Source organism: Aegilops tauschii, chromosome 7, assembly GCF_002575655.3.
Source record: "Aegilops tauschii subsp. strangulata cultivar AL8/78 chromosome 7, Aet v6.0, whole genome shotgun sequence".
In the NCBI taxonomy this organism is placed as follows: Eukaryota; Viridiplantae; Streptophyta; class Magnoliopsida; order Poales; family Poaceae; genus Aegilops; species Aegilops tauschii.
Genome location: NC_053041.3, coordinates 412,496,407 through 412,519,331, shown reverse-complemented (window position 1 = coordinate 412,519,331; position 22,925 = coordinate 412,496,407).

Below are 22,925 nucleotides of genomic sequence, written 5' to 3'. Positions count from 1 at the left end.
AAAGTGTTCATGAAATTCATGGATAAATTTGTTGTGGTGTTCATCGACGATATTCTGGTTTACTCAAGGACACCGGAAGAGCACGCTGAGCATCTCAGAATTGTTTTGGCAGAATTAAGGAAACATCAGTTGTACGCAAAATTTAGCAAGTGTGAGTTTTGGCTAAGGCAAGTTGGTTTCCTAGGCCACATATTAAACCAAGAAGGTGTGGCCGTAGACCCAAAAAAAGTCAAAGCCATACTTGACTGGAAGCCACCCGCCAACGTGACAGATGTGCGGAGTTTCCTTGGAATGGCCGGATATTACAGAAGATTTATTGAAGGATTCTCCACTGTGGCAAAACCAATGACGCAACTGCTCAAGAAAGACAAGAAGTTTGTATGGACGGAAGCATGCGAGAGAAGCTTCCAAGAGCTTAAGAAGAAGCTAACAACCACACCGGTCTTAACCGTGCCAGACATACACAAGAGTTTTGAAGTATATTGTGACGCATCTCGGAAAGGCCTCGGATGTGTACTGATGCAGGATGGCAAAGTTTTCGCGTATGCCTCCAGGCAACTGCGAAAACATGAGGAAAATTACCTACATGACTTGGAGCTAGCAGCAGTCATACATGCACTCAAGGAGTGGAGGCACTTTCTGTTGGGAAATCGCTGTGAAATATATACGGACCATAAGAGCCTTAAATATATTTTCACGCAACCAGAGCTAAACTTACGCCAACGACGCTGGTTGGAATTGGTCAAGGACTATGATGTCGGTATTCACTACCATCCAGGGAAAGCAAATGTAGTGGCTGATGCCCTTAGTCGGAACCCTAGCCCGGATGACGACAGCCCACGAAACTTGAGGCCTGAGTTTCAGCAAGAGTTCACTAGACTCAACATGGTGTTAGTCTCTGAGGGCACCGCATCAAATCTGGAGATACAGCCCACCCTAGTGGGACAAATTAAGAAGGCTCAACAAGGGCACCCCAGCATCGAAGGAATAAAGAGGAAAATGAGCCTTGGCAAAGCTGCAGAGTTCGTCACAGACAATGAAGGAATATTATGGTACGGAGACAGACTTTGCGTACCTAACATTAAGGAACTCAAGCAATAAATCCTAACCGAGAGCCACACCGCCCCATATTCAATCCACCCTGGAGGAACCAAAATGTACAAAGACATTCAGGAAAGATTTTGGTGGCACGGTATGAAAAGAGATATAGCCGCATTTATTGCTTGTTGCGATTCATGCCAGCGCATCAAGGCCGAACATCAAAAGCCAGCAGGGCTACTCCAGCCAAACAGGATACCGGAGTGGAAATGGGATGAAATAGGAATGGACTTCATCGTCGGACTACCTCGATCACAACGCGGAAATGACGCCATACGGGTCATTACAGACCGACTAACCAAGGTTGCTCACTTCATTCCCGTGAAGACCACCTACTCCACACAAAGCCTGGCCAAGCTTTATCTCTCCCGTATAGTTTGTTTGCATGGAGTCCCAAAGACTATAATATCCGACCGAGGCACCCAATTTGTCTCCAAATTTTGGGATCACCTGCAACAAGCTCTGGGCACGCAACTAGCTTTCAGTACAGCGTACCACCCTCAGACTGATGGACAAAAGGAACGTGAGAACCAAATCCTAGAGGACATGCTGAGAGCCTGTGTGCTCACCTATGGATCCAGTTGGGAAGAGAGTTTGCCGTATGCCGAGTTTGCTTACAACAACAGTTACTAAGCCAGCTTACAAATGGCACCCTTTGAAGCATTGTACGGACGGAGGTGTCGTACCCCACTGAATTGGTCAGAAACAGGTGACAGCCGTATCTTCGGCCCAGACATGCTTAAAGAGGCCGAGGAGAAAGTTAAGCAGATCAGGGACAGACTCAAGACATCGCAAAGCCGACAAAAGAGCTACTACGATCAAAAACATCGTGAGGTCAGCTTTGAACCCGGTGATTCCGTATACCTACGAGTGTCTCCTATGAGGGGCCTGCAACGGTTCAAAATTAAGGGGAAGCTAGCCCCGAGATTTATCGGACCATTCTGTATAAAGGCACGAAGAGGCACAGTGGCCTACAAACTAGACTTACCCAAGGAGCTGTCAGACGTCCATGACGTGTTCCATGTCTCACAATTGAGAAAATGTGTAAGTAACCTAGAGAAGCATGTATCTCATGAAAGCATTGATATACAACCAGATCTCACCTACAGAGAACGGCCAATGAAAATTTTGGAAGAGTCTGAAAGAAGGACCCGTCAGAAAACGACAAAAATTTTCAAAGTTCAGTGGAGCAACCACACTGAGGATGAAGCTACATGGGAAAGGGAAGATTTTCTCCAGGCAGAGTATCCATACCTATTTGAGGATCAGCTGAAATCTCGAGGACGAGATTTTTCCTAAGGGGGTAGGTGTTGTGACACCCAAAATTTTATTTGGATTTTTCAAAAATTTTATTTTTGACTTGAGGGAGGTGATTTAAATTTTTCTTCAAAAGAACCCTTCCTCTCAAGATATTTTTCTTATTGACAAGTGTTTTATTCGGATTCACCCAAGACATGATTTTGGTCTTGGAGGTTCTTTCTTTTTATTTGGACTTATACCAACATGCTTTTCTCTTGGAAAAATGTCCTTTGAAAATTTCTTTAAAAAGCCCTATAGCTTTTGGAATAATCTTTTTCCACTTTCAACAAATCTCTCTTGCCATGACCTATGTGCAAATCCTCTTCCACAAACCTTTCCCCACCTTTGGATCATGATGTACCTCAACTACAGCAAGTTTAACCTCTCCATCTAATTATTTCCATTTATATCTTATCAAAAACAATTTATGCCTTCTATCTTGATCCTTGGAGGTTTTCAAAGGAGCTACCCTTTCTGCTTTGAGTTTTGTCTCCAAACCAATTTCCCTAGCTAGTCCTTTGAACCCTCAACCAAGATCCATGAAGATCCACTGGTCTCCAGTTCAAATTTTTCAAACTATACTTGCTGCAAGTTTGGACCAGATTTGCCAAATTTGATGAAATTCATTCAAATCCTTCTCCAAAAATTCTGAGAAAAATCAGGCAGCCTCTGGGTGCATTGAGAGGTCACCTCACCAAGTCCCAACTCCAGGAAAAAATTTCTTCACACCAAATCATTTCATCGAACACCTTCAGAGCACTGTCAATGTCATGTTCAGTCAAATTCAGTTAACAGTGTCTGAACCACTGTCGTTTCTTCAGTGTCTGTTGTCGATCTCACCAGTGCCCCGGCGTCGCCGTGTTTCCTGTCCCCTCCCCCTTGTCCTCTGCACCGCACGAGCGCCTGGATGCTTGCGGGCGTCGGCGACGAGCTGGAAGAGGTGCGCCGCCCCGTGACCGACGCCAGCGGCGGCTTTGCGGCCGCCAGAGGGTGGCGCAGCGCAGACGGCGCCACCCAGCGCCGCCCAAGCCACCGGAGGCCGCCGCGTGGTCTTCCACTCCCCCGTGCGCGCTGCCACCCTCGTCGTGAACCGCTGGGCGCGGAGCGCGCTCTCTGCCGCCGTCGTGCCCGTGCGACCACCCCACCGTGGACCGACGCAATTACGCCATGCCCGACCGAGTTTAGCAGTGGAACAGGACCAGTAACTCTCACTGGTGCTGCCCGGCCACCTAAACCCTCTGCCAAGCCACTGCCTCGCCGTAATCGCTCGCCGGAGATTCTCCGTTCACGGCCACCCCCTCGAGCCGCCTATAAATAGAGGCCCCGAGCTCCAGCTAGTACCCACACCACCTCTGCACTCCACCAAGACCCCGCCTAGCCACTGGAAGAGCCCCGAGGGAGTCTCCTTCCCCAACTCCGGCCGCCGCGACCCGCCACGGGATCCAGCTCGATTCGCTCCCGTGCGTGCACCTCTGCCTCCCATCTCTTGCCAGTAGCTCTCTAGTGCATTCCTCCTTCTGACCCGCGCTTCAATTCGAAGTTTGCAGCACACCACCGGAGTTCCCCACCATCACCCGAGCCGCCGTCCGCCGGAGAAAGTGTCGCCGTCGACATGGTGCTCTCCGACGCCCAAGTCCACCACCCACCGACGCGGAAGGACACTCTGATACTCTTGGTACACTCCGATCTCCCTGACTCGCCGTGGTTCGACGCCGGCGACCACCGCAGCCTTCGGGCGCCGGCGAGGTTTTTCAATCCTGACATGCGGACCCCCCACGTCAGCCTCTCTTCTTTCTCCCCCGAAGCGTTTTCTGTTGGCGCCTTCGGGCAGAGTATATTTTCTCTGTGGGCTGGCGCGTTTCTATTCGAACCGTTTTCTGTTTTCTCAGTTTAGCCCCAGGAACTCTTCTGTTTTATTACAGATGAGTCCCTGGACAGAAACCCTTATAACTTTTTAATAACAAGTGATTTTTGAGTGATTCTTTTTCTGACAGTCTTATAATTTTGTCTAGTTTTTTATGGGATTTATTTGAAAAAAAATTGGAACAACTTTTATGCACGCGTTGGGTTTCACGTTAGTATGCATTTTTCGCTATACCGTAGGTTCCGGGAGAGGTGACGGAGCCGCGAACTTCGCCGAGCTAGACTCCGACTTCTCCGAACCAGGCAAGCATGTTTGAAACTTTGATATGATAGGTGTTTTGCATGTTTGCGTGAAAGGTTGTGCATTGCATATGAGTATCGGTGAGTATCTCGTTGCATGTTAGGCAACTACCCGTGTGTTCCAAAGTTACTGTGATCTCTGATGAGAGATGGCCTAGTCATGTGGTGACATGAAGGGCAGTAAGTTGGTACTGTTATAGCATGCCAGCCTTACGTCATCCAATTAATTACGACGTTAACGTGGACGGAGTCACGTTATCGTTCTTCCCCCTTCCGTGCTACCACATGTTTTCTGCCAAAATGCGGTTTAGTAAGTTGGTAACCTCTTTCCATGTACACACCAAACAGAGGGGCCGGGATGAGGGTTCCATGGCCCTGGATTAAAGCCAGTCATCCGATCAGGGGGCATGGGTGTTTCTGGTTGGGACCGAGAGGGGGGCACCCCTTAGAGCGCGCGTATAGAAATTTTGATCCCATGCTACGCGAGGTTGTAGCCTCCCTGTCTCAAGGTTTTTTCTTGAACGTTGCCGAGGGTGATTCCTGGCTTCGGAATGTTGAATGGGTGTGTACTGGTTAGATGTCTTTCTTCCAAAACACCGTAAACGGAACTAGTCCCCGTGACTACTGAAATCCATTGGCTGTGGTTAAAGTACAAACTCTGCAGAGTCAAATCCTTCCGAGTCATCGTATCCATGGTCAAGTAACGTGATCAGCGTATCCATGTCTACGTCATAACCTCGTGGTATATTTTCTCTTTCCGGTAAGCGAGCGTGAGTAGTAAACTTGGCTGAACGTTATTCCTGTGGATGGACTAACCCTGTTGTTTATCTCATGCCTGATTATTCTCTTGATATGATTTAAAAATTCATGAACTACTAAGTTATGAATGTATGCCCTTTATGTGATGTCGCTCAAACATCCGACTGTGGCATGTTTGTCTTTTACTTTCAATATAAGCCCTTTATGTAATGTCGCTCGGACGTCCGACTGTGGCATGTTTGTCTTTTACTTTCAATATAAGCCCTTTATGTGATGTCGCTCAGACGTCCGACTGTGGCATGTTTGTCTTTTACTTTCAATATAAGCCCTTTATGTGATGTCGCTCAGACGTCCGACTGTGGCATGTTTGTCTTTTACTTTCAATATAAGCCCTTTATGTGATGTCGCTCAGACGTCCGACTGTGGCATGTTTGTCTTTTACTTTCAATATAAGCCCTTTATGTGATGTCGCTCAGACGTCCGACTGTGGCATGTTTGTCTTTTACTTTCAATATAAGCCCTTTATGTGATGTCGCTCAGACGTCCGACTGTGGCATGTTTGCCTTTTACTTTCAATATAAGCCCTTTATGTGATGTCGCATAGACGTCCGACTGTGGCATGTTTGTCTTTTACTTTCAATATAAGCCCTTTATGTGATGTCGCTCAGACGTCCGACTATGGCACGCACTGCCTTTTATTTTCTATTATAAGCCCTTTATGTGGTGTCGCCTTGACACCTGACTGCGGCATTGTTATTCTTGCATTTTCCTCTCGAGGAGTCATTTAGACCCTCGTTTGGCACCCAGTATATTATTTTGGGATTTCGGGAGGACTACCGCCCGACTTCTCTTTTATTTCCCGTGCAGTATTATCTCTATGTCTGAGTGCACCTGTTAACCTGTTCATAGGCATCATGTCTACATTTGTTATATCTTATGTCCGAACTGTCTTGCGAGTACTTTCATAGTACTCACCTGGCTTGTTGATTTGGCCAGATGTTGACGAAGGCGATCTCATGGATGAAGAGTTTGATAGTAAGTCCGACGCCTAGAGGAATCCCAGTCAGTCCCGTGCGATCCTGGATATTGGTCACTTGTATTATATACGCTTCCGCCACCCGCAATAGATCTCCTCGAGCTTCACCCCGACGCTCGAAGAGCTATAGTTTTCAGGAGTCATATCACCCGCTTCGCGGTGATATTTTCACCACCGTTGTTATCGTGAGTTAGTAGTTATGCCACCCTATCCGCCGTCGTGTTTTATCGGCGTACATGTAATAAATTGTTGAGCAGTCCCCGCTCAACCTTGTATTATATTCAGTACCCCTGGTATTTTTCTTCTGTGACCAAGATATTGTCTACCGGTGAGAAGGAATTCTTCTTTACTGGTCCGTAAAAGGGATTGGTCTCTCAATAAATATTTTATTGAAAAACTGGTCGTGACAACAAGAATCTACATGTGGGGAGCGTATGTCGGTGTCAAAACCGGCGGATCTCAGGTAGGGGGTCCCGAACTGTGCATCTAAGGCTAATGGTAACAGGAGGCAGGGGACACAATGTTTACCCAGGTTCGGGCCCTCTCGATGGAGGTAATACCCTACTTCCTGCTTGATTGATCTTGATGATATAAGTATTACAAGAGTTGATCTACCACGAGATCGTAGAGGCTAAACCCTAGAAGCTAGCCTATGAGTATGATTGTTGGTATTGTTGTTGGTCCTACGGACTAAACCCTCTGGTTTATATAGACACCGGAGGGGGCTAGGGTTACACAGAGTCGGTTACAGAGAAGGAGATCTACATATCCGAATCGCCAAGCTTGCCTTCCACGCAAAGGAGAGTCCCATCCGGACACGGGACGAAGTCTTCAATCTTGTATCTTCATAGTCCAACAGTCTGGCCAAAGTATATAGTCCGGCTGTCCGGATACCCCCTTATCCAGGACTGCCTCAGTAGCCCCTGAACCAAGCTTCAATGACGATGAGTCCGGCGCACAGATTGTCTTCGGCATTGCAAGGCGGGTTCCTTCTCCGAATACTCCATAGAAGATTGTGAACACGAGGATCGTGCCTGGCTCTGCAAAACAAATTCCAGAAAACACCGTAGAGAGAATATATTTCACAAATCTAATCTGCTGACAACTCTTCATAGCGTGACGTCACGCCACGGCCCGGTCATTATTCGAACCGTTTCCTCCCTGCCTGGCATAACGTATCACGAGGCAGTTTTATTAGCACATCTTGTCAACGCAGAGATCGTGTCCCCTTATCGAGGGATTCTCATCAATACGGGCATGGGTAACCCAATCGTTTTACTGATATAACTCCACGGTTTTAGGCAAGTTCCAAACGGTCACGCGGAGGACGCTTGATATTCACCCCCTTTATAAAGAGGTCCAGACCTGTCCTTTTCTTTCCACGCCCAATCCTTCCCTTCCCTTACCTCGAGTTCCAACACCCAAGGCTCGGGCTAAGCGCTTCGGACCTTCAATCATGTCCGGATCCAACCTTCAAGGCCGGTGGATGGCCTCTTCTGTGACAGAGGAGGACATCAAGAAGCTTAGGGAGGCTAGGTATCTGACCGCCGAAATCTCCCACCGGCTACCTGCTCAAGGGCAGGTTATCCCCACTCCCGAACCCAGCGAGAGTGTCGTATTCATTTCCCACTTCCTTCGAGGGCTTGGCTTTAGTCTTGATCACTTCGTAAGAGGGATCATGTTTTATTACATGCTGGATTTCCATGATCTAGCTCCAGATTCCATCCTTCACATCTCGTCGTTTATCGTCGTGTGTGAGGCCTTCCTCCACATTACCCCACACTTTGGCTCATGGCTCAAGACCTTCAATGTGAAGCCGAAGATGGTCGAGGGGCGACACGCAGAGTGCAGAGGCGCTATAATAAGCAAAGGTGCTGACGCCCCATGGCCGAAGGGTTCTTTCCCGGAGGCGTCCGAATTATGGCAGCGGGAGTGGTTTTACATCACTGCCCCCCGGGGTACCAAGTGGGTGGCCGCCCCAGCCTTTCACCCGGGCCCTCCGCCTCAACTGGCATCATGGGTCAACAAAGGGCTGGACTGGGGGCCAATTAATGACGTGTTGACATTGCAAAGCCGCATCCGAGATCTCCTCAGGAGGGACGTCAGTCTCGTCCAGGTAACGCAAGTAATGCTGGTTCGACGGGTCCCGCCGTGCAAACGTCGCCCTCTCCGTATGTGCGAGTTCAACCCGGAAGGACCGCGAACTATTCAACACTTCTTCGGCATGATGCTCGAACGGATTTAACAATTATTCTTCGGATCACGAATAAAGTGTCCGGACACCACCGAGGATGCGGGTCTGAACTGCAACCGTGCAGATACCCAAGTAAGTAACTCTGCAACCGAACAGACTGTTATTATATTTGTCATAACATTATTCTGACAAATTACCCTCGGCCAGGATTGGATAAAGAAGGCAGAGAGGATCAGGTGTTCGGCCCCTCTTCCTGAAGGCTCGCCGAATCCTGTTCTAGCCAGGATGCTGGAGCGCGCACCCTACCAAGTGCCATCAGGAGAAGATGAAGGGAGGCGTAGAGAAGCCAAGAGCGGGCTTCGTGCATTACACATCCAAACCGGGGAATTGGTACCTCCGCAAAGGAGGGTAATCGGAGAGGTGAATCAAAAATCCCCTCTCCCCATGGGAAGAAAAGGGGCGCCCCTGAGGATTTGGAAATGGAGGCTTCCAAGCGAGGGAAGAAACTTCCGCCAGGGGGCCCTGTCGTGGTTCTAAGACTGACAGTAGAAGAGGGGGGTAGGTATGGAGAGGGAAGATCCCAGCTATGGTGAAGTTGTACACGCGAGTTTACGAGTTCAGGCCCTTCTCGGAGGAAGTAATAGCCCTACGTCTCCGAGCCCGGAGGCGGTCGATTGGATTATGCGTGTGAATGTTACAGGGGGTGCGAACCCTTGTGCCAGTGGAGGGGGGTGGCTTATATAGAGTGCGCCAGGACCCCAGCCAGCCCACGTTACAAGAGGTTCAATGTACATAAAGCCAGGGCGTTACTGGTAACGCCAGCATTAAGTGCTATAAATGGCTTTAAAGACTACGGAGTGAACGCCTGACTGTTGCAGTGCTGGTCGACTCCTAATCTTCAATAGGTCGAGTGGTTCTTTGTATGGTCGAGTGACCACAGGAAGGAAGGATCTCTGAGTGGTTGATCAGTCGAGTGGATGGCACTCGACGCCTTGGCAGGGTCCTTCCTGTTGCCCTTTGTGTTTCTTTGCTTCTTTGATAATGGCCCTGGATAGGGCTTATAGGTCAGGCCTATGACCCTACCCCAGGTCTATGTCATCATCATTAGCCCCCGAATGGATTGAACTCCGAGTGAAAAAAGGTTGAAGGTAATCTCACTTCGACTCTTGTGTTTCATAGTTATTATGCTTGCGCAGAGGCTAATGTTGGAACTTCAGCTTTGTTTCAGTCGCCTTGATCGATTCAGAAGTCGTCGATTGGATTTACAACGCCATCTGCCGAGTGTTGTTTTGATGCGCTAAACCTTCAGCGCGATTGATTGCAGCGTATCCTGGATCTCATGGGATTCGAATGTTTTGGGGAAGCACGCGGGACGGGACATGCTGAAGTAGACGGGACGGATAAACGGGGATGCCTCAATTTCCGTGCCACTTTTTCGCCACGTAGGACGCGCGCGACTGTTGCGGGATTTGATAAGATCGCCTGGATCCACACGTCAGTCACTCGGAAGCGACCCTTTATAAGGCGACGGGGCCGAGGCACCGGTACTGTTCGCGTTTGCTTCCTCTCTTCCTCCTCTGCTTCTCCACGACATCTAGCTCCTCCGCTCTCGACGCCGCCGCCCCGCCATTATGGTGAAGGATAAGGCGGTAGCGCTGGAACGCGTGAAGAAGACGGCAGGGGCGGCGAAGTGTAAGAAGCTGAATCGCGGGTCATCATCACGCTCGAAGCTGCCGGCAGGTTGGATCCAAGGCGACTGGATCCAATCTTCGCTTTGGCAGGATGATCTGGACGAGCTGATGGAATCTGGTCTGGTCGCTAAGTGCGCGGCGAGGCTGCCGGGGAGTAAGATGGCGCCGCAGCCCCGACCTGGTGAGTGCGTACTACTCGCCACCCACGTCGACCGGGGTTTTTCGCTTCCTCCACATGCCTTCTTTAGGGGTTTCTTGAACTTTTTTGGTGCCCAACTCCATCATTTCAACCCCAATACCATCACATATCTCGCTGCATTTGTATCTATGTGTGAGAGCATTCTGGGATGTCGACCGCATTGGGGTCTGTTCAAGCATATCTTCACCATCCGTTCTCAGTCGGTGAAGAAAACGAATTCGAGTGACGAGAGAACCCATGTCATCTAGATGTGCGGTGGTTTAGGTATCCAGAAGAGGGAGAGGAGCTCTTTCCCTTCCAACCCTTCCTGAATCAGTTAGAGGCTGGCAGTCGACCTGGTTCTACTGCCAGGACCTCGCAACTCCTGGTCAGTCGACCGGACTTCCCCCCTTCACCTTTGACCGTGCTCAGACTCCTTCATTGAAAGTGACCGCTGCTGAGGAAGTGGAGACGAACATGCTAGTCGAGAGGGTAGTTTAGCTGATAAATCAGGGTGTCACTGGTATGGACCTGCTGGAGGTATTCCTCAGTCGACGCATTCAGCCGCTTCAGTACCGTGACCATCCCATGTGGATGTACACTAGGCCCGGTGATACCGCTCGGGTTCATCCTGAAGAGGTACCGGCCAAGACAGTGGCCATGTGGTTGACGAGCATTACGGGCAACAAGGACAACCCCAGAGGAGCCAGGAGAGTCGTACCCTTTAGTGACGACAATCCACCTGACAAGGTTCGACTTCTGTGACCGACTGCATTTGAGCACACTTTCCGACTGTTTCTGAACCTGACTGGTTTCCATTCGACTTCCTGTCTTGCAGGTTTATACTTTGACGTATTCAATGTCCAATGGTGAACAAGCCCTGGAGCAAGACCGTGAGGGTGAGGACAGCGCGGAGGAGAGCGGAGAGTGGGAATCTCCGGAGGACGACGACGATGATGACGATGAGAGTAAGGAGTCGGACGAGGAAGAGGAGGTCGACTCGCCGCCCCGTACTGAACATCGATCCAAGCAACACCATGATCCAGTGGGTGGGCGCGGTAAGGCTGTGGCCTCGAGCACTCAAGTGCATAAGCACGCTTGGTCTTCAACTCCGGAGCTGGCGGAGAAAGTCACCAAGCAGCCTAAGATCAACCCCGCGAAGGCTCGGAAGACTCTGCCGAAGATCAAGATGGATGTACCTGTCGCCTCTGGGTAAATGTCTTTTCTGTGTTTTTCTTTATACCGACTGATTCTCCTGTTCTAACCGAGTGGATTACAAACTCGTCTAGCTTTGCCTCCGCTATGACTGACATGGATATTGACAAGACTCCAGGGAACGAAGAAACCGATGACGCGGCCACCTCTCGAGCTGGTAAGTCCGCTCGGTCAAAACTTATTTCGCCGATTGAACTGTCGGTCGACTGATTTTCTGTTGTTTTCTCTTTTCACAGCAGCTCCGCGAGACATCGTCGTGCTTCCCGATGATGAAGAAGAAGAAATGCCTCCGAAGGAGAGGAAGAGGAGAGGCAAAGGCTCGAGCAGGAGAGTGCTTGAAGTTCAAGTCCCTCAGTCGACACCGGTTCTTGAAGCGGTGGTCGAGCGAACTGAAGATCCAATTCAGACCAACGTTACATTCACGGACCCGCTGACGACTGATCGCCCATTGGGGTCGACTAATCCGGCCCCTGCTTCCCCAGTGCAAATCCCCGCATCCAACCCAGTGGGTGCTTCAACTGCTTTGGAGTCATCACTCTTTACTGCATACCAAACCCCAGACGACTCGCCAAGTGCTGCCAGGGAGGCTCTTCGCCAGGTGAACCTTGTCATGGAGCAGGTGAAGGTGATACATGAGGCCAGTCAGGTGGCCTACAACGCTAGCACCGCCTTGCAGACCAATGTTAAGGTCAGTTATCTCCCGTCTGATCTTATTCCTCGTCTGGCGTCTGATCACCCACTGGGGTGTGTCTGCCTTAAAATTGTATGAGTCCGCTTGAGTCGACTAGGATTGAGTCGACTGAATCTTTGACAAACTGCTTTATTATTCGTAAGATGTCCGTGGATGAGCGTTTTGGAACTTTATGTGCATCTATCATGAGTTTGCACTTTGCGTCTGCTCACCCATCGGGTTGTAGTTCTTGCACTGTTGAACCAGTGGGGGCACGCTGAGTGCACCCACTGGGTGTAGTCCCCGAGACCATGGTTGACTGCAGGCAGTTGACTGTGGTCTGAGAGTTTAAATTTTCTCACTCGACCTGGGCAGACCATGCCGAGTGGAGCCTAATCAGAGGGGGCAGGCTAAGTGCACCCGCTGGGTGTAGTCCCCGAGACCGTGGTTGACTGCGGGCAGTCGACTATGGTCTGAGAGCAACTTTTTTTTATACTCATGCTGGGCAGACCATGCCGAGTGTTGAATCAAACCAGTGGGGGCACGCTAAGTTCACCCACTGGGTGTAGTCCCCGAGACTGCCGTTGAATGTTTGATTCGATGGAAGTCTTAGAGTAACTTTCACTGTGACGTTCTTTTGTTTCCGTCGACTGATATAACTTATATGTTGACTGCAGAAATCTTGTGATCTTGGGGCTCAGCTTTCTGTGCTGAACAAGTAGCAAATCATCCTCAATCTTGACCTGCAGCTGGCCCAGAATAACCTCAAGACCGCTCGTGAAGAAGTAACTGCCATGGGAGGTAACCAATCGTCAATCGTCCATCTTACAGCTTGTACTTTTCCGTGTGTGCTTTAGTCACCTTGAACCGAGTGACTTCACTCGAACAGATGTGCGTAGTGAAAACCGTTAACTTCAAGCTCGTCTGAAGAATGTAGTTTCTTTAGAGAAAATGAAGCAGGCTCTATAGCAGAAGGATCTTGATCTTGCTGCTGCCCAGAAGGAGGCACGGGAGAAAACGACACTTGCTGACAAGAAGCTGGCTTCAGTCGGTAAGCTGGAAGAAGAGAATTCCACTCTCAAGGCCGCTATCTCTGATGCCAACCGGGAGGTCGAGCAACTGAAGAAGGACAAGGACAAACTGACTGACGAGATTGGAAACCTCAAGGCCAAGAAGGGCGAGTTAGAATCTTATCTGGGCCAGCTTGCTGCAAAACTGGTCTTAAAGCTTGAAGGTATGGTTGTTCGATTGACTTGTTATTGTAGACTGAGAATTCTTTACCATACTGTCGACTCATTATCCACTCAACCGCGCAGAATTTTGCCAAGACTTCAAAGAAGAAACTGGGCGTGTCGAGATTGGTCTCGATCCCATAAACTGACCAGTCAAGGATGATGTCGCAATGAATGTGCTGCGGATGGAATCTCGCGTGGACATCACGATCGCTTATCTTGCCCATCTGAAGGCGGCGATGACTCGGGTTGATACTGAACTCTGGCCCCAGGCGGAACTGTCTCAAGACCTCGAGTCTCTGATGGCTCGACTGAATCAAATTCCAGATCGAGTGCAAGAATGGAAGAAGTCATCTGCTCACTGTGGTGCTGATGTCGCCCTGTCATTGGTTCGAGTGCATTGCAAGGATGTCAATGAGGACAAGCTGGTGGCGCTCAAGGTCGCCAACACCAAAAAGCACACTTTCCAGTCCTTCATGGACACTTTCCTTGACGCCGCCACTCGTATTGCAGACGGCATAGACCTCGACAGTTTCTGCGATCCCGCCAGTCCTTCTCCTGCCGAGTGATCCGAAAAACTTTATGCTTCACCTTTATTTTCCTCAGAATGCTGAGTGATTAGGTAATCGTTAAACTCCTTCGGGCTTGGTGCCCGAGTACTTTAACCCACGAACCGGAACCTTAGGATTTATCCGAATTTGGTTTATCTTTGAATATGCTTGCGCTTGTCTTCGAGTGGTACTTGTTCCTTCACTAGGAATAATCTTTGAATGGTGCAGCTCCAAGGTGGAAGGTGACAGTCAACCTGCACTTCGTCGTCCTTGCAGATAGGGATGGAGTGTATGTTATACTTGTGGCGCAGCTTCGAGGAGAAGGTAGCAATCGACCTGCATCTCGTCGTCCTTACGGATCGGGATGGAGCGTACGTTATACTTGTGGCGCAGCCCGAGGAGAAGGTAGCAATCGACCTGCACCTCGTCGTCCTTACGGATCGGGATGGAGCGTACATTATACTTGTGGCGCAGCCCCGAGGAGAAGGTAGCAATCGACCTGCACCTCGTCGTCCTTACGGATCAGGACGGAGCGTGTGGCCAAGTCCCCGAGTGAGAAGGTTAATTCTCACACGGAACGTATTTTATATTTAGGCGAGTACTTGACTGCAGCTAAGCCTCCGAGTGAGAGTGTCGCTCACCACTCGGTAGGATTTTATGAACTTAGGCGAGTACTGGACTGCAGCTAAGCCTTCGAGTGAGAGGGTTGCTCACCACTCGGTAGGATTTTTCAAACTTTGGCGAGTACTAGACTGCAGCTAAGCCTCCGAGTGAGAGGGTTGCTCACCACTCGGTAGGATTTTTCAAACTTAGGCGAGTACTGGACTGCAGCTAAGCCCCCGAGTGGGAGGGTTGCTCACCACTCGGTAGAATTTTTCAAACTTAGGCGAGTACTGGACTGCAGCTAAGCCCCCGAGTGGGAGGGTTGCTCACCACTCGGTAGGATTTTTCAAACTTAGGCGAGTACTCGACTACAGCTGAGCCCCCGAGTGGGAGGGTTGCTTACCACTCGGTAGGATTTTTCAAACTTAGGCGAGTACTGGACTGTAGCTAAGCTCCCGAATTGGAGGGTTTCTCACCACTCGGTAGGATTTTTCAAACTTAGGCGAGTGCTGGACTGCAGCTAAGCCCCCGAGTGGGAGGTTGCTCACCACTCGGTAGGATTTTTCAAACTTAGGCGAGTAATTGACTGCAGCTAAGCCCCCGAGTGAGAGGCTTGCTCACCACTCAGTAGGATTTTTCAAACTTAGGCGAAACAGATTCGCAGCTAAGCCCCCGAGTGAGAGGCTTGCTCACCACTCGGTATGATTTTTCAAACTTAGGCGAAACAGATTCGCAGCTAAGCCCCCGAGTGAGAGGCTTGCTCACCACTCGGTAGAATTTTTCAAACTTAGGCGAAACGGATTCGCAGCTAAGTCACCCACTGGGGGATTTTAAACAAAAGAACATTCGACAACAATCATATTTAGATAACTGTAAAACTCTGTCTTTGATAAACAAACTAAACAGGTGTTTCTTATTACATCTCGACAGACCGAGTGTTTAAGTATAAAAGGGGCGGAGCAGCTCCGCATTCCAAGCACGTGGCTCATCTTTCTTGTGTTCGACGTTGTAGAGGTGGTACGCTCCGTTGTGAAGCACTTTGGTAACGATGAAGGGACCTTCCCAAGCTGGGGTGAGCTTGCGTGGTTTCTGGTGATCCACTCGGAGAACCAAATCCCCCTCCTGAAAGGCTCGACCTCTCACGTTTCTGGCGTGGAATCGATGCAGGTCTTGCTGATAGATGGTCAACCGGATCAGGGCCATTTCTCTTTCTTCTTCCAGGAGGTCGACTGCGTCTTGCCGTGCTTGCTCTGCTTCAGCTTCTGAGAAAAGTTCAACTCGGGGCGTATTGTGAAGCAAGTCACTCGAAAGAACAGCTTGAGCTCCATAGACCAAGAAGAATGGAGTTCGGCCAGTCGACCAATTGGGAGTTGTCCTCAAGCCCCAAAGTACTGATGGAAGCTCATCAACCCAGGCACCTGCCGCATGCTTGAGGTCACGCATCAGTCGAGGTTTGAGACCTTTGAGAATCAATCCGTTTGCTCTTTCAGCTTTTCCATTCGACTGGGGATGGGCGACAGAAGCATAGTCGACTCGAGTGCCTTGAGAAGCGCAGAAAGCTCTTAACTCATTAGAATCGAAGTTTGACCCATTGTCAGTGATGATGTTGTGCGGCACACCATATCTGAATGTCAACTCTCTGATAAAGCTGACAGCAGTACAGGCTTCAAGGTTCTTGATAGGTTTGGCTTCAATCCATTTGGTGAACTTGTCGACTGCCATGAGCACATGAGTGAAGCCACTCCTGCCAGTCCTCAGAGGTCCAACCATATCTAATCCCCAAACAGCAAAAGGCATGACGAGTGGAATGGTCTTCAGAGCAGATGCAGGCTTGTGAGACATGTTGGAGTAGAACTGGCAACCTTCACATTTGTCTACTATTTCCTTTGCCATTTCATTTGCTCGTGGCCAATAAAATCCTGCTCGGTATGCTTTGGCCATGATGGTCCGAGAGGACGCATGGTGACCAGAGTGGATGTCATTGAGGATCACTCAACCTTCTTCAGGCGTTATGCACTTCTGGCAGACTCCAGTCACACTTTCCCTGAACAACTGCCCTTTTATCACTGTAAAGGCTTTGGATCGACGGACGATCTGACGAGCCTCTTCTTCATCCTCTGGGAGTTCCTTCCTAAGAATGTACGCGATGTACGGCACTGTCCGGTCGGGAGTGATGACCAAAACTTCCATGATCAAGTCGACCACGGCGGGGACTTCGACTTCAGTCGAATCGGTGGCACTCTTTGGTTGTGGGGGCTCTTCAGTGAAAGGATCCTCTTGAACTGAAGGTGTATGGATATGTTCCAGAAACACGTTGCTGGGAATGGCTTCCCTCTTGGACCCTATCTTCGCCAAATCATCAGCTGCTTGATTTTTCAGTCGGGGTATATGATGGAGCTCCAACCCCTCAAACCTCTTTTCTAGCTTTCTCACCGCATTGCAGTAACCTGTCATGGCTGGGCTTCTGACATCCCACTCCTTCATCACTTGATTAACCACTAAATCTGAGTCGCCGTAGACCATGAGGTGACGGACGCCGAGTGAAATGGCCATACGCAACCCATACAAGAGTGCTTCGTATTCGGCTTCATTGTTGGAAGAATCAAAGTGAATCTGGAGGACGTAACTGAGCTTATCTCCTCGGGGGGATACCAATACCACTCCAGCACCGGAACCATTCAGCATCTTGGATCCATCGAAGAACATGGTCCAATGCTCCGAGTGAACTTGGGTCGGCAATTGCTGCTCAATCCACTCGGCAAGGAAATCGGCGATTGCTTGGGACTTGATAGCTTTCTTTGCCTCGAACTTGATATCCAATGGAAGGATTTCAATCGCCCACTTCGCCACTCGACCAGTTGCATCTCTGTTGTTTAGGATTTCAGATAATGGTGCGTCGCTGACGACTATAATGGAGTGATCAGAGAAATAATGTGCAACCTTCTTCATGGTCATGTAGATTCCATAGACAAGCTTCTGATAATGCGGATATCTCTGCTTGGATGGAGTCAAAACTTCCGAAAGATAGTATACTGGGCGTTGAACTTTATAAGCTTTTCCTTCTTATTCTCGCGCGACCGTGAGTACTGTACTGACAACTTGTCCAGTGGCTGCAATATAAAGCAGTAAAGGCTCTTTGCTGATTGGGGCAGCAAGCACCGGCTGGGTGGAAAGCAGGGCTTTGAGCTCTGCAAACGCTGCATCAGCTTCATCAGTCCACTCGAACTTGTCAGACTTCTTCATCAGTCGGTAAAGAGGCAAGGCCTTTTCACCAAGACGAGAAATGAATTGACTCAAGGCGGCCAAACACCCGGTGAGCTTCTGAACGTCATGTACGCGCACTGGGCGCTTCATTCGGAGGATGGTACCAACTTTCTCCGGGTTCGCATCGATCCCCCGTTCGGAAACGAGGAAACTGGGTAACTTCCCACCTGGAACTCCGAATATACACTTCGACGGGTTTAACTTGATATCATACCTTCTCAGGTTGGCAAAGGTTTCAGCGAGGTCAGCCAGCAGGTCGGAACCTTTGCGTGACTGTACCACAATGTCATCCATATATGCTTCCACATTCCGATTGATTTGAGTGAGCAGGCACTTCTGAATCATCCTCATGAATGTGGCTCCGGCGTTCTTGAGGCCGAACGGCATGGTGACATAACAAAAGCACCCGAATGGAGTGATGAAAGCTGTTTTTATCTCATCGTGCCCATACAGTCGGATCTGATGGTACCCGGAATAGGCGTCTAGAAAAGACAGTCGCTCACACCCTGCAGTCGAGTCGACGATCTGGTCGATGCGGGGGAGAGGAAAGTGATCTTTCGGGTAGGCCAAATTGATATGCTTGAAGTCAATGCACATGCGAAGTGAGTCATCCTTCTTGGGGACCATGACAACATTGGCAAGCCACTCGGAGTGGTAAATCTCTCGGATAAACTCAGCTGCTAGGAGCCGAGCCACTTCTTCACCAATTGCTTTTCTCTTCTGCACGGCGGACCGTCGAAGATGTTCTTTGACTGGTTTTGATTTTGGGTCGACTCGCAAACGGTGCTCAGCCAGTCCCCTGGGTACACCCGGCATGTCAGAAGGTTTCCATGCAAAGATGTCCCAGTTCTCACGGAGGAACTGGATGAGCGCTTCTTCCTATTTGCTGTCGAGTGTAGTTGAGATATGAGTCGGAGCAGCATTGGGATCGGTCGGGTGAATATGAATCGGCTTCGTTTCACCGGCCAACTAAAATGCAGAGTCTGTAGCAGGCTTCTTGGCTCGCAGCAAATCACTCGGATCTGCGTTCTTCTGGTACTCTTGCAATTCAACTACTGCCATTTGTGCATCAGCAATTTTGGAACCCTTCTGAAAGCATTCCTCTGCCTTCTGCCGATTGCCAGTGATAGTGATCACTCCTCTGGGACCGGGCATCTTCAATTTGAGGTACACGTAACATGGTCGAGCCATAAAACGTGCATAAGCAGGTCTGTCCAGAATAGCATGATAAGCACTCTGGAAATCCACAACTTCAAATGTCAACTTCTCTTTTGCGGTAATTCTTCGAATCACCGAAAACCACGTCAAGGGCGATCTGACAACTGAGCTTTCTTGCCAGGTATAACATCATGGAAACTCATATTGCTCTCACTAAGCTTGGACACCGGAATGTCCATTTGTTTCAAGGTTTCAGCATAAAGGATATTCAGGCCACTGCCACCGTCCATTAGCACTTTGGTCAGTCGAATGCCTTCTACCACAGGGTCGACCACCAATGCTTGCCTCCCAGGGGTGGCTATACGTGCTGGGTGATCAGACTGGTCGAATGTAATGGCAGTCTGAGACCACTTCAGATAACTAGGTGTTGCCCGAGCAACCATGTTCACTTCTCTATTGATAACTTTCAGTCGACTCTTGCTCTCGACGTCAGCAAAAATCATCAGAGTGGAGTCGATGTTAGGAAAACCATCATCATGTTCCTCCTTATTCTCACTCTTGTCTGACCCTTTCTCCTTGTCACTGGGCTGTTTCTCTCAGAACTGTTGGATCAGGAGTCGACACTGTCGAGTGGTATGTTTGGGGTAAATGAAATTACCCTCTTCATCTTTCTTGGTGTGGATGTGACACGGTAAATCCAACACATCATTCCCAGCTTGATCCTTTACTTTCTTGGGGGTCCAGGGCCCTTTGGACTTCCCCTTGAACTTTCCTTGAGTTACAGCTAAAGCTTCACCAGGAGCAGCTGGCTCGGCTTTGCGCTTCTGCTTCCGAGTGGAAGTACCACCGGCGTCCTGGCCGACTGGTTTGCCCTTCCCACTGCGGAGTCGATCTTCTTCTTCTCCGTTAGAGTACCGAGTGGCTATTTCCATCATCCGAGTCAAAGACGTATCTCCTGCCCGCCCGAATTTCAGGACTAGCTCCCGATACTTGACACCTTCCTTGAAGCCGCAAACAGCTTGGTGCTGAGATACATTTTCCACCGTGTGATGCAAAGTGGTCCACCTCTGAATGTAATCCCTCAAAGTTTCATTCGGTTTCTGCACACAATGCTGCAATTCCGTCAGCCCCGCTGGTCGTTTGCAAGTTCCTTCAAAGGTTCTAACAAACACTCAGGCGAGCTCTTCCCAGCTGTATATGCTGCCAGGTGCCAACTGAGTCAACCATGCTCTGGCCGAGCCCTCCAACATCAATGGAAGGTGCTTCATGGCCACTTCATCATTGCCGCCACCAATCTGCACCGCCACTCGATAATCCTCTAGCCAAATATCAAGCTTGGACTCACTAGTGAACTTGCTGACTCCAGTCGCCAACTTGAAGTTGGGAGGAATCACCGCAGCCCTGGTGGCTCTGCTGAAACACTTAGGGCCTGAAACATGTACTCTGCTGCCAGTCGGTTGGTCTATGTCACGGCCCTCTCTGTGTGCTCTGTTCCTGTCCACCAGACCTTGAACAAGAATTGATCTTGCATCAAAGCCCGGCTCTCTGCGGTTGACTGGACCTTTGCGCTCGCCACTGTGGGGGCGTCTGTCATCATATTGCCGAGGCGCATTCGATCCATTCCTCAGAGGAGGTGTGGGCACTTGACGACGGTCGTCACGACCGAGTCGGTGATCATACTGCTCATGGTTCCTGTGCCAATCTTGCCGGGGCTCACGTCCCTCATGCCTCGGGGGCGATCTTGGGCTGTGGGCCGACTGAACTGTGTCCGCCCTCACAGACCTGCTGTGAATCCTATTCCACGACTGAGATACTGCTGTATTCTGCTCTCCTGCCGCCCGGAGCAAAGCCCGAATCTGCATCAAACCTCGGCCAGCCTCCGATTGGGAGGGCTGAATCGACTCCGCTATACGGGCTGCAACAGTGAGATTTTCAATCGGCGTGCGGTATACCTGCGGTGGAGGTGGAAAAAGCAGCTGTCGACTGGAATCAGGGATCCGCTGCTGAGCGTGCTCGTCTAGAGCCCGCTGGAGGTTATCCAGTCGAGTGTGTTCAGCCAGGTTGGCCAAGCACACCTCCTCCAAGGCCCGAGCCTCGGGGGTCTCCCCAATGACGGGAGTGTGTAGTGCATCCATATTGCATCGGCGAAGCTCTTCCCTCTGCTATGAAGAAAGTGGCTCGGGGCGGTACTCTTCGTGAGCATGCGACGGATCACCGTTGTCATCACCGCCATCGTCGCGGGGGAAGCCAGGAGGACTACGCGGTCCGTTGACCATCAAAACTTCTGCCGCGGGATCGCTGCTGTCGCACTCGGATGCGGTCTGTGCAGATCCAGTCGACAGGTCGAACAGGCCGTACAGAGTTTCGTCGGGCTCGATTGCCGTGACTTGTGGAGTAGCCGACTGGCGGGCCACCGCATGCCTCACCCACTGCTGAAGCCGCGACCGACCGGATCGCTTGCGACGGCGTGCAGCGGGGAGCGAGGCCACCACGGGAGTCGACTGGTACTAAGTCGACTATTGCCGGAGGAGGACACCGCGGATGCATGCGCGAAAGTGCGTTGCCCCGCGGACGGGGAGCGCCTCGACGTCGAGTGGAGCTTCCTGAAGCCAGGCGGAGTCGTCGGCGATGAAGACGAGCGCGCCGAGATGGATCTCGCGGCCCTCAGCCAAACCTCCGCCAGCAACCATGATGATGGGAATCGGAAAAATCACAACCTCACTAGAAAGTCGCTAAGACACCTGCCCCACGGTGGGCGCCAACTGTCGTGGTTCTAAGACTGACAATAGAAGAGCGGGTAGGTATGGAGAGGCAAGATCCCAGCTATGGTGAAGTTGTACACGCGAGTTTACGAGTTCAGGCCCTTCTCAGAGGAAGTAATAGCCCTATGTGTCCGAGCCTGGAGGCGGTCGATTGGATTATGCGTGTGAATGTTACAGGGGGTGCGAACCCTTGTGCCAGTGGAGGGGGTGGCTTATATAGAGTGCGCCAGGACCCCAGCCAGCCCACGTTACAAGAGGTTCAATGTACATAAAGACAGGGCGTTACTGGTAACGCCAGCATTAAGTGCTATAAATGGTTTTAAAGACTACGGAGTGAACGCCTGACCGTTGCAGTGCTGGTCGACTCCTAATCTTCAATAGGTCGAGTGGTTCTTTGTATGGTTGAGTGACCACAGGAAGGATGGATCTCCGAGTGGTTGATCAGTCGAGTGGATGGCACTCGACGCCTTGGCAGGGTCCTTCCTGTTGCCCTTTGGGTTTCTTTGCTTCTTTGATAATGGCCCTGGATAGGGCTTATAGGTCAGGCCTATCACCCTACCCCAGGTCTATGTCATCATCAGGCCCCGGCCCGAAGGGCATCCTTGCCGCACTGCGCCCGCAAGGGGGCCAGCCATCGACCGAGCCGTAAGTGAATAAAGGCACTTCGATAAATACATCTTTTTTCTCTTCTGAGAATAACGACCGGGGCACATGTTTTGCAGTCCGGCTCCTAGCCCTTCTCAACAAAGTTCGTCTTCGGGGGATCTTCTTCCGTCGATGATGGAGAGAGAGACGCCTTCTCCTGCTTCCCCACATCGCGAGACGGACAACCCTGAGGTGTCGTCGCGGAGGACTTCTCCTAATCCGCAAAGGCCAGAAGGTAACTCTTCGGCCGCCCGAAGTCCGGGGTATCCGGCTCCCAAGGAGAGCAACAGAAAGAGCCCGGGATTGTCCGGTGCCCGACCGAACACATTGATGGGTCTTTTGGAGCAAGCGGCTATCTCAGAGGCGCATCGTACCTTAATGGGTATGGTGATTGAGAGGATTTCATC